Genomic DNA, 8,325 nt, shown 5'->3' with positions numbered 1-8,325 from the left:
ACTCTAGAAGCCATGATGCTGCCTTGGACATCCTTGTGGTGCTTGGTGGTTATGAGGTGGCTGTTTAGTTAACATATTGAGAATATTAAGGCACAAAAATAACCTTGTGGCCAGAACCTGTGGGGAAAAGTTGTTGGAGGCTCCAACCCCACCCTTTCCAGAAGCTGAAGTGGCCACTTCTGTGATACAACTTGACATAAAATCTATGGGCAGAGTGTGTCCCTCTTTTCTGTGCCAAGAAATAAAAGCTGCACCCCGTGCTAGCATTCTGGGTGCCTCTCCTCCCCTCTCAGTCCATCCAGTTCTCCTGCTTTCAGGGTGTCCAAAACCATCTGAGAAAGTTATCTAAAGACTTTCCATAAAGAAAGGGAAGGGGCGGGGGGAATCCAAAGGATCCTAAACGTTCCCAGGTCTCACTGTGTGCCAGGAGAAATACCGTCTGTCTCCTGCCCAGACCTCAGAGCCCGGGCCTTTTTCCTACAGGGCGGTGCCCAGCTATTCCTGGAAGCCCCCTCCTTTCTACCAGCCCCCTCCCCAAGGTGTCTCCTCCCAGAGCACGACCGAGGAAAAAGATCAGATCAGCAAAGCTTAACGCCCCCCTGCCCCCTCTTTCTGTCCCCAACCTGACCTGCAGTCTCAGCCTGTGCCCTCTCCTGATGCCACGGCACCGGCTTCTTCTCCTAGAGCAGGACCTGAGCCGTGAGCTCTTCCCCAAGCCCCCCTAGGTGACCAGGAGAGGATCTGATATACTAATTTGTGTTAATGTGATAATGGGAGCTAATGGGGTCACGTGCTAACCACGGGTCCAAGTTCTAACTCAGCATCACAAACTCAACCCCAAGTTAAGGCTGCAGGGATGGGAATTTTGGGCTGACTAATCTGCACAGCTGGCTGGAGGGGGTGGGGGAGTGGGAGGAACCGAAGCCCCTGGACGATCCCAGGGTCTGGTGCCTTTGAGCTGCTGTCTCGGTTTCAGTTTCATCCTTGGCTGACACGTTCCTCTGAAGAGTGGAATTGCTTTGGTTTCCCTCCAGTCCCTCTCTCGTCCCTGGCCGCCTCCCTTTTGGATTGCTAGCTCCACTCGGTCAGCCCTTCTCTTCGTGAGGGGAGAGATGGGAAGATAATTTGGCAGTGACGATGAAAAAATGTACACGTAGACACCCTGAGACACACAGGCTCACATACCATACTGCTTCGCAGACAGACATATGCACACGCCCTCCACGAACACACACGCATGCACAAGGGGACCTAACATCCAAGACTTGAGCCCACACATACACGCATATGCACACACACGCACACCCTGAACACAGTTACACCCTCACTCACATCTGTGAGACCCACACAGACATGCACATAGCCAGGCAAGGCCCAGAGAGCCATGTTGCACACAGACCCGCATGCACACTCACACACCCTCACACACACAAACCAGCAGCAGCCGCCGAGTTGGATGGCTTCCTCAAAAGAGGGCTGGAAAGCTTGTTTGCTGCCAGCAAAGGGGCCTAGACATTCCGTGAAGTGACTCATACTGCACCTTTATACACATTGTTATATTTTTCTGCATTCAACAACAACCACCCTCAACCCCGATGTGGGGGCAGGGTGAGGAAACCGGAGAGTGGCTGCATTTCCACTGGGCCTCTGCTATGCCTCTGTCTAGCAAATGTTTCAGGCCTGTCCTCACTACCCAGTGGATTGTGGCAATCCCAAAGAGCAGAATTATCTACCTCCTGGTACAAACCTCAGCCCAGGCCTGCCCCTTGGGAGAATGCAGAGTGGATGAAATTGGGGTCTAATGAGTTCCCCTCATAGATGTCTACTCCCCCATCCTACCTCATCCCTAGTCCTGGACACCTGGGGCCAGGCCCCATCGTCCCACTGTGGTGTCCCAGTCTGAGCCCCTCCTGATCTCTCCTCTCCAAGTGCCCTCCCCAACTCTCCTGAATCTGGCCTTACTGCCACCTCCTTGCACACTTCTGGGCAGTGGCATTCACTTTATATAATACATAGAGCCCTGTGCAGTGTGACTGGAGGCCCCTCCCTTCCCCTGGGTCTCTTCTCCATCTGAGGAAGAGATGCCAGCTTGATGGCTACTTGTGTCCCCATCCCCCAGCACACTCAAGGGCCTGCAGAAATTCACTTTGTGCTCGCTCTGGCAAAACCTCCCTGTGTTGACAATCTTGGTTCGCCTGCACGGAGCTGTGGGGAGATCAGCCAAGGCCAGGGCCTCCCCAGCTTCACTCTGAGGACACATCAGAGGTCAAAGAGACGACACAGGACAGGCGTTGGGCCAGCAGATATTCATGGCTGAGGGGTTAACTCTGGCACCACTGGACAGTGGCCCCAAACCCCTGGATGTTGTACTGCCTCTGATAGGAGCCCAGGGCAGGTGGGCTCTTTGCCCTGGTCCCAGGGACTTTTGCAAGCTGAGCTTTGGCTCCAAGGTAGAGGTTGGGGATCAGTAGAGTTAGAGACTTCAGGGCGCTTGCCCTCATCTCATTTGCTGACTCTGCCCAAAGCCACTTCATCCTCACTTTTTTTTTTTCTTTTCAAATGAACCACACGTTTGAGTCTTTCCATCTCCCCCACCCTCCAAATTTCCCACCATCCCAGAGGGCCCTCCTGAAGAACACGGAATCTGTTTCCCAAACAACAGGCCCACTCTCCAGCTGTCGGGGGTTGGGGGGTAATGCCTCCCAGCAGCCACCACGCTCAGGGTTGACGTGGCGAGCACCTACTCACGGCCAGCAGCGCCTCCTGTGTCGGCATCATCTCCTCCAGGCAGCCAGCCCTCCTGAGCTGCTGTCCAGCTTGACGACAGGTGAAAGCCAGTGATCTTCTGAAGTTTTGTAGGGGCTTTCATGGTGCTGGGAGGAGAAATATATAACTGTTTGTTTTTTCTTTTTTCTTTTTCTTTTTTTTTTTTTTTTTGAGACGGAGTCTCGCTCTGTCGCCCAGGCTGGAGTGCAGTGGCACAATCTCGGCTCACTGCAAGCTCCGCCTCCCGAGTTCACGCCATTCTCCTGCCTCAGCCTCCCGAGTAGCTGGGACTACAGGCGCCCGCCACCACGCCTGGCTAATTTTTTGTATTTTTTAGTAGAGATGGGGTTTCACCGTGTTAGCCAGGATGGTCTCAATCTCCTGACCTCGTGATCCGCCCACCTTGGCCTCCCAAAGTGCTGGGATTACAGGCGTGAGCCACCGTGCCTGGCCAATGTATAACTGTTTTAATAACTGTAAACTCAGCAGGGTGAGCTGCAGGGACCGAGTGGCTTTCCCAGAGCCCCAGTCAGGAATGCCTCCCAGCCTCTGAGGGTGGTGCAGATGAAAGTTGTGATCTGGGAAGTGGCTACCAACTCCATCCTCTCATCTGCATGCCTGTGCTTTAACCTGAGTCCACCTCCACCCCCAATATAGGCCAAGGCAACAGACCGTCATCGGTGAAGAAAAGTTGTGGTATAACCAGCCCATGTTGCACACAGATCCACATGCCAAGGAGTTAAGTGAGGGGAAGGAGGGAGAAATCAGCCACCTTGTCTCCAAAGAACCTGGGATGGCCAGGCGCGGTGGCTCATGCCTGTAATCCCAGTACTTTGGGAGGCCGAGGCGGGTGGGTCACGAGGTCAGGAGTTCAATACCAGCCTGGCCAATACAGTAAAACCCTGTCTCTACTAAAAATACAAAAATTAGCCGAGCATGGTGGCACACACCTGTAGTCCCAGCTACTCGAGAGGCCGAGGCAGAAGAATAGCTTGAACCTGGGAGGCGGAGGTTGCAGTGAGCCAAGATCCTGCCACTGCACTCCAGCCTGGATGACACAGCAAGATTCCATCTCAAAATGATAATAATACAAAAAATTAGCCAGACATGGTGGCAGGCGTCTGTAATCCCAGCTACTCGGGAGGCTGAGGCAGGAGAATCACTTGAGCCTGGGAGGCAGAAGTTGCAGTAAGCTGAGATTGCACCATTGCATTCCAGCCTGGGCAACAAGAGCAAAACTCTGTCTAAAAAAAAAAAAAAAAGGACCTGGGGTGATTTGCAGGAAAACATGGGCTATCAGGCACTGCTTGAAGAAAGGAATTCTGTTTTGCAGCTATTCGACAAGCTTTTTAGAACAAACACTGCTTATGCTGACCAGACACAACCTTGACTTGGAGATCTCTGCGTGCCACTTGGATACCCATGGCCTTGTCACGTAAACCCAACAGAGGCAAACCTGGGGTTATTGAATGCAACAGAAGAATGAGTACTGGCTTTATAGGAAGGATTATAGGGGGCTTCTCAGATTTATAGGTGGGAGGCTTCCTTTTACACCATAACCTCTCTCCCAGCTTTTGAATACACTCCTCGTTCCAAAATTCTGATCGATAGGCAACTTTCCTTTTCCTTCCTTTCCTTCCTTTCCTTTCCTTCTCTTTCTTTCTTTCTTCTTTCTCTCTTTCTCTCTTTCACAGTTTCTCTCTGTCACCCAGGCTGGAGTGCAGTGGCATGATCTCGGCTCACTACAACTTCTGCCTCCCGGGTTCAAGTGATTCTCCTGCCTCAGCCTCCAGAGTAGCTGGGATTACAGGCACCCACCACCATGCCCAGCTAATTTTTGTATTTTTAGTAGAGGTGAGGTTTCACCATGTTGGTCAGTGTGGTCTTGAACTCCTGACCTCAGGTGATCCACCTGCCTCGGCTTCCCAAAGTGCTGGGATTACAGGCGTGAGCCACTGTGCCTGGCCAATAGGCAACTTTTCTAGTATGTGTCTATGGTGGTATGTTCGGGCTCTGGCCACAGAAACTGTGGCGTTGTGGTATTTTGCTCTGGCCACAAGTTTGAATAGAATTTGTTGAGGACAAGGAGTTAAGTGAGCAGAGGGAGGGAGAAATCAGCCACCTCGTCTCCAAAGAACCTGGGGTGATGTGCAGGAAAACATGGCCTATCAGGCACTGCTTGAAAAAATAGATAAAGGCCAGGCATGGCGGCTCATACTTGTAATCCCAACACTTTGGGAGGCCGAGGTGAGAGAATCACTTGAGCCCAGGAGTTCAAGACCAGCCTGGAAAACATGGAAAAACCCTGTCTCTACAAAAAATACAAAAATTAGCCAGGCATAGTGGCATGCATCTGTAGTCCCAGTTACCCCAGAGGCCAAAGAGAGGGAGGATCGCTTGAGCCCAGGAGTTGGAGGCTGCAGCGAGCTATGATCGTACCACTGCACTCCAGCCTGGGCAATACAGCAAGACCTTGCCTCTGGAAAAAAAGAAGAAGGAGACAACGAGGGTCACTGAAGGCTGTTAAAGTGGAAGGACAAGTTGAGTGTGCAAGTAGGGAGGTGGAACGACATGGGCTGTGGGCAACACAGAGGCCCCTCTGCTCCTTGCAGGACTCAAGTTTTGAGACCACCCAGTCAGGGTTGGAGACTGGGGGAAGCAGGGCTGGAAGGAGAAAGGCTCAGAGTGCTCCGCTCATGGTGCAGGCTGGGCATCCATGGGCAACTCGAGAAGGGGAATTCCTGCCAAGTCAGGGAATGAGCCATTGGTAGAAACAGCGTGGCTGTCGTCAGGAGAGTGGTGATCTCAGCCTGGCTGGCCCCATCTGGCTGGGGCTCACCCAGCAGGTAAGTGGAAGAGCGGCGAGCCGTGTGGGAAAGGAGAAGGGCAGCCAGGGAGGTCATTCAGGTGGCCCACGGCTCCCCAAAGCGAGGTCAGCCTTTTTCATCAAGGGGGGTGGGGCTTGCTTTGGCTGCAATGCGCAGATCATGGGGCTGTGGTTAGTTCTGAGAGGCTGGGGAAGGTGGGAACTTATGGGATTCCCACAAGCCGTGGGCTGCAGGGCGCTGGCAGGCGTTAGGGCCAGTCACCATGAGCTGGTTGGCAGTGCCGACCTGTCTTCCTGCCCTTCCCAAAAGGAAAACCTCTCCTTGCGTGCTGCCTTGAGGCTTCAGCCTTGGTTCAAACTACATTCACTCACCGGAGGGATCCACCATTAGTCCTGAGCAACTTCAGCCCTGGCCCTGTCATACTTTCTCCTGAGAGCTGGGTTGAGAAAGGGAAATGAAGATGAACATGACGACTAAGAGAGCTAACATTTATTGAAGACTTACTAGGCACCAGACACCGCCATAGACATTTTAATCTCATTCAGTCCTTGCCATAGCCTTGGGAGGTAGGTTCGTATTGTCTCCAATTTAAAAATAAGAAAAGCGAGGCTGGGGGCAGGGAAGTGAGGATGGTTAATGCGTACAAAAATATAGTTAGAATGAGTAAGATCTAGTACTTGATAGCACTACAGGGTGCCTGCAGTCAACAATAATTTATTGTACATTTAAAAATAACTAAGGCCAGGCGCAGTGGCTCACGCCTGTAATCCCAGCACCTTGGGAAGCCAAGGCGGAAGCATCACCCAAGGTCGGGAGTTCGAGACCAGCCTGACCATCATGGAGAAACCCCGTCTCTACTAAAAATACAAAAATTAGCCGGGTGTGGTGGCGCATGCCTGTAGTCCCAGCTACTCGGGAGGCTGAGGCAGGAGAATCACTTGAACCTGGGAGGCAGAGGCTGCAGTGAGCGGAGATTGCACCATTGCACTCCAGCCTGGGCAAAAAAAAAAAAAAAAAAAATCAACTAAACTAAAAGAGTATAACTGGATTGTATATAACACAAAGAAAGGAGAAATGCTTGAGGTGATGGATACCCCATTTACCCTGATGTGATTATTACACATTGCATGCTTGTATCAAAACATCTTATGTAACCCATAAATACATAAACCTACAATGTACCCATAAAAATAAAAAACAAAAATAAAAAAATAATTTATTTTATTTATTTATTGTTTTGAAATGGAGTCTTGCTGTGTCATCCAGGTTAGAGTGCAGTGGTGCAATCTTAGCTCACTGCGACCTCTGCCTCCCATGTTCAAGTGACTCTCCTGCCTCAGCCTCCTGAGTAGCTGAGACTACAGGCACGCACCAACACACAGGCGAATTCTTGTATTTTTAGTAAAGATGGGGTTTCACCATGTTGGCCAGGCTGGTCTTGAACTCCTGACCTCAAGTGATCCACCCACCTCGGCATCCCAAAGTGCTGGGATTACAGGCATGAGTCACCGCGCCCAGCCTAGTTTTGCTTTGTTTTGTTTTTAAAGAAGAAAAGTGAGGCTCAGAGAGTTTAAGTGACTTGCCCAAAGTCACACAGCTGGTAAATAGTGAGCTGAAATAGGAACCCAGGTCTGTCTGAGGTTACAGACCACTGAACTCTTAGCAAAATGGGAAAGTGTGTGTGTGCGCGCGCGTGTGCAGACGTGTGTGTCCATTCGTGAGTTTCAAAGTCAAGGTAAAGAGGGCTTAGGGACATCTGGAACCTACCCCAAATTTGAGAGGGCACCCTAGTGGATGAGAGGCCAGCAGAGAACTGTGTGTCTCCAGGATCTGGAATCCCCTGGGAAAAGCATGCCCGCTTGTAAAAGACAAAGTGCTTGTTTTGGGGACTTGATTCCGAGTACCCAGGAGGTCTCATGGGCCGGCGCCCCAGTCCAGCCACAGGATCTTTCCCTGGGAACTTGTAATCTGCAGCTGCCTTTGTGGCCATCATCCACCACCATTCCTGTCCCCCAGTCCTGAGCCTGGGATTATCCTTTCCCAAGGCAGGAGAAGCAGGCCGATGCTGGAGGCTGAGCAGGTCCTTCAACCTGAAGCCCTTTAGAAGGCCCACATCCCCTGGGGCCCCTTTAGTCTTGCTGCTTTCTGCCAAGGCTTAGGTCTGGCTGCCCCCCACCCCCAATAAGGCCACGTGGAACTATACAGAGTAACAATTCCCAGCGGACTCTCTCCAGAGCCTCCTATCCGCAGATCCATGTAGCGGGCGGTATTGATGTCGAGGCAGGTCAGAGAGGGCAAAGGGGAGATAGAAGGGGAGCGTGCGTGAGTGGCTTTCAAGTGGGCGCGTGGAGTAGAGCAGCCTGGCTTTGGACAGGGGAAGAAAGGTACGGATGGGCTTTCTTCCAGCACCCGAGCTCTGGCTGTCTTTGCACTTGCTGGGCCAGCCCCTCTGCCCCTAGCCCTTCCCCTGACTCATATCTTCCCTGCGTCCCCCACCCCAACTCCCCGCAGGAGTCCTAGACTCGACTTCCCTACGAAGTCGCCGAAACTCTCCAGTCACCCCAGGTGTTCCGCCCCGGATTCTGCGGAGTCGGGCATATCGTTGCAAAATTGTATCCTCTGGGCATCTCGCGGCCTCACCCGCCGCACGGCCCGCCCTCCCTCTGGGGCCCGCACACCCCAGGAGCTCAATAATGTGGAGCGCAGGGCTTGGCCCAAAGGCGTCAAGCAA

Source organism: Theropithecus gelada, chromosome X (assembly GCF_003255815.1).
Source record: "Theropithecus gelada isolate Dixy chromosome X, Tgel_1.0, whole genome shotgun sequence".
In the NCBI taxonomy this organism is placed as follows: domain Eukaryota; kingdom Metazoa; phylum Chordata; class Mammalia; order Primates; family Cercopithecidae; genus Theropithecus; species Theropithecus gelada.
The sequence above is the reverse complement of the archived record's forward strand: the minus strand, read 5'-3'. Positions refer to the sequence as shown.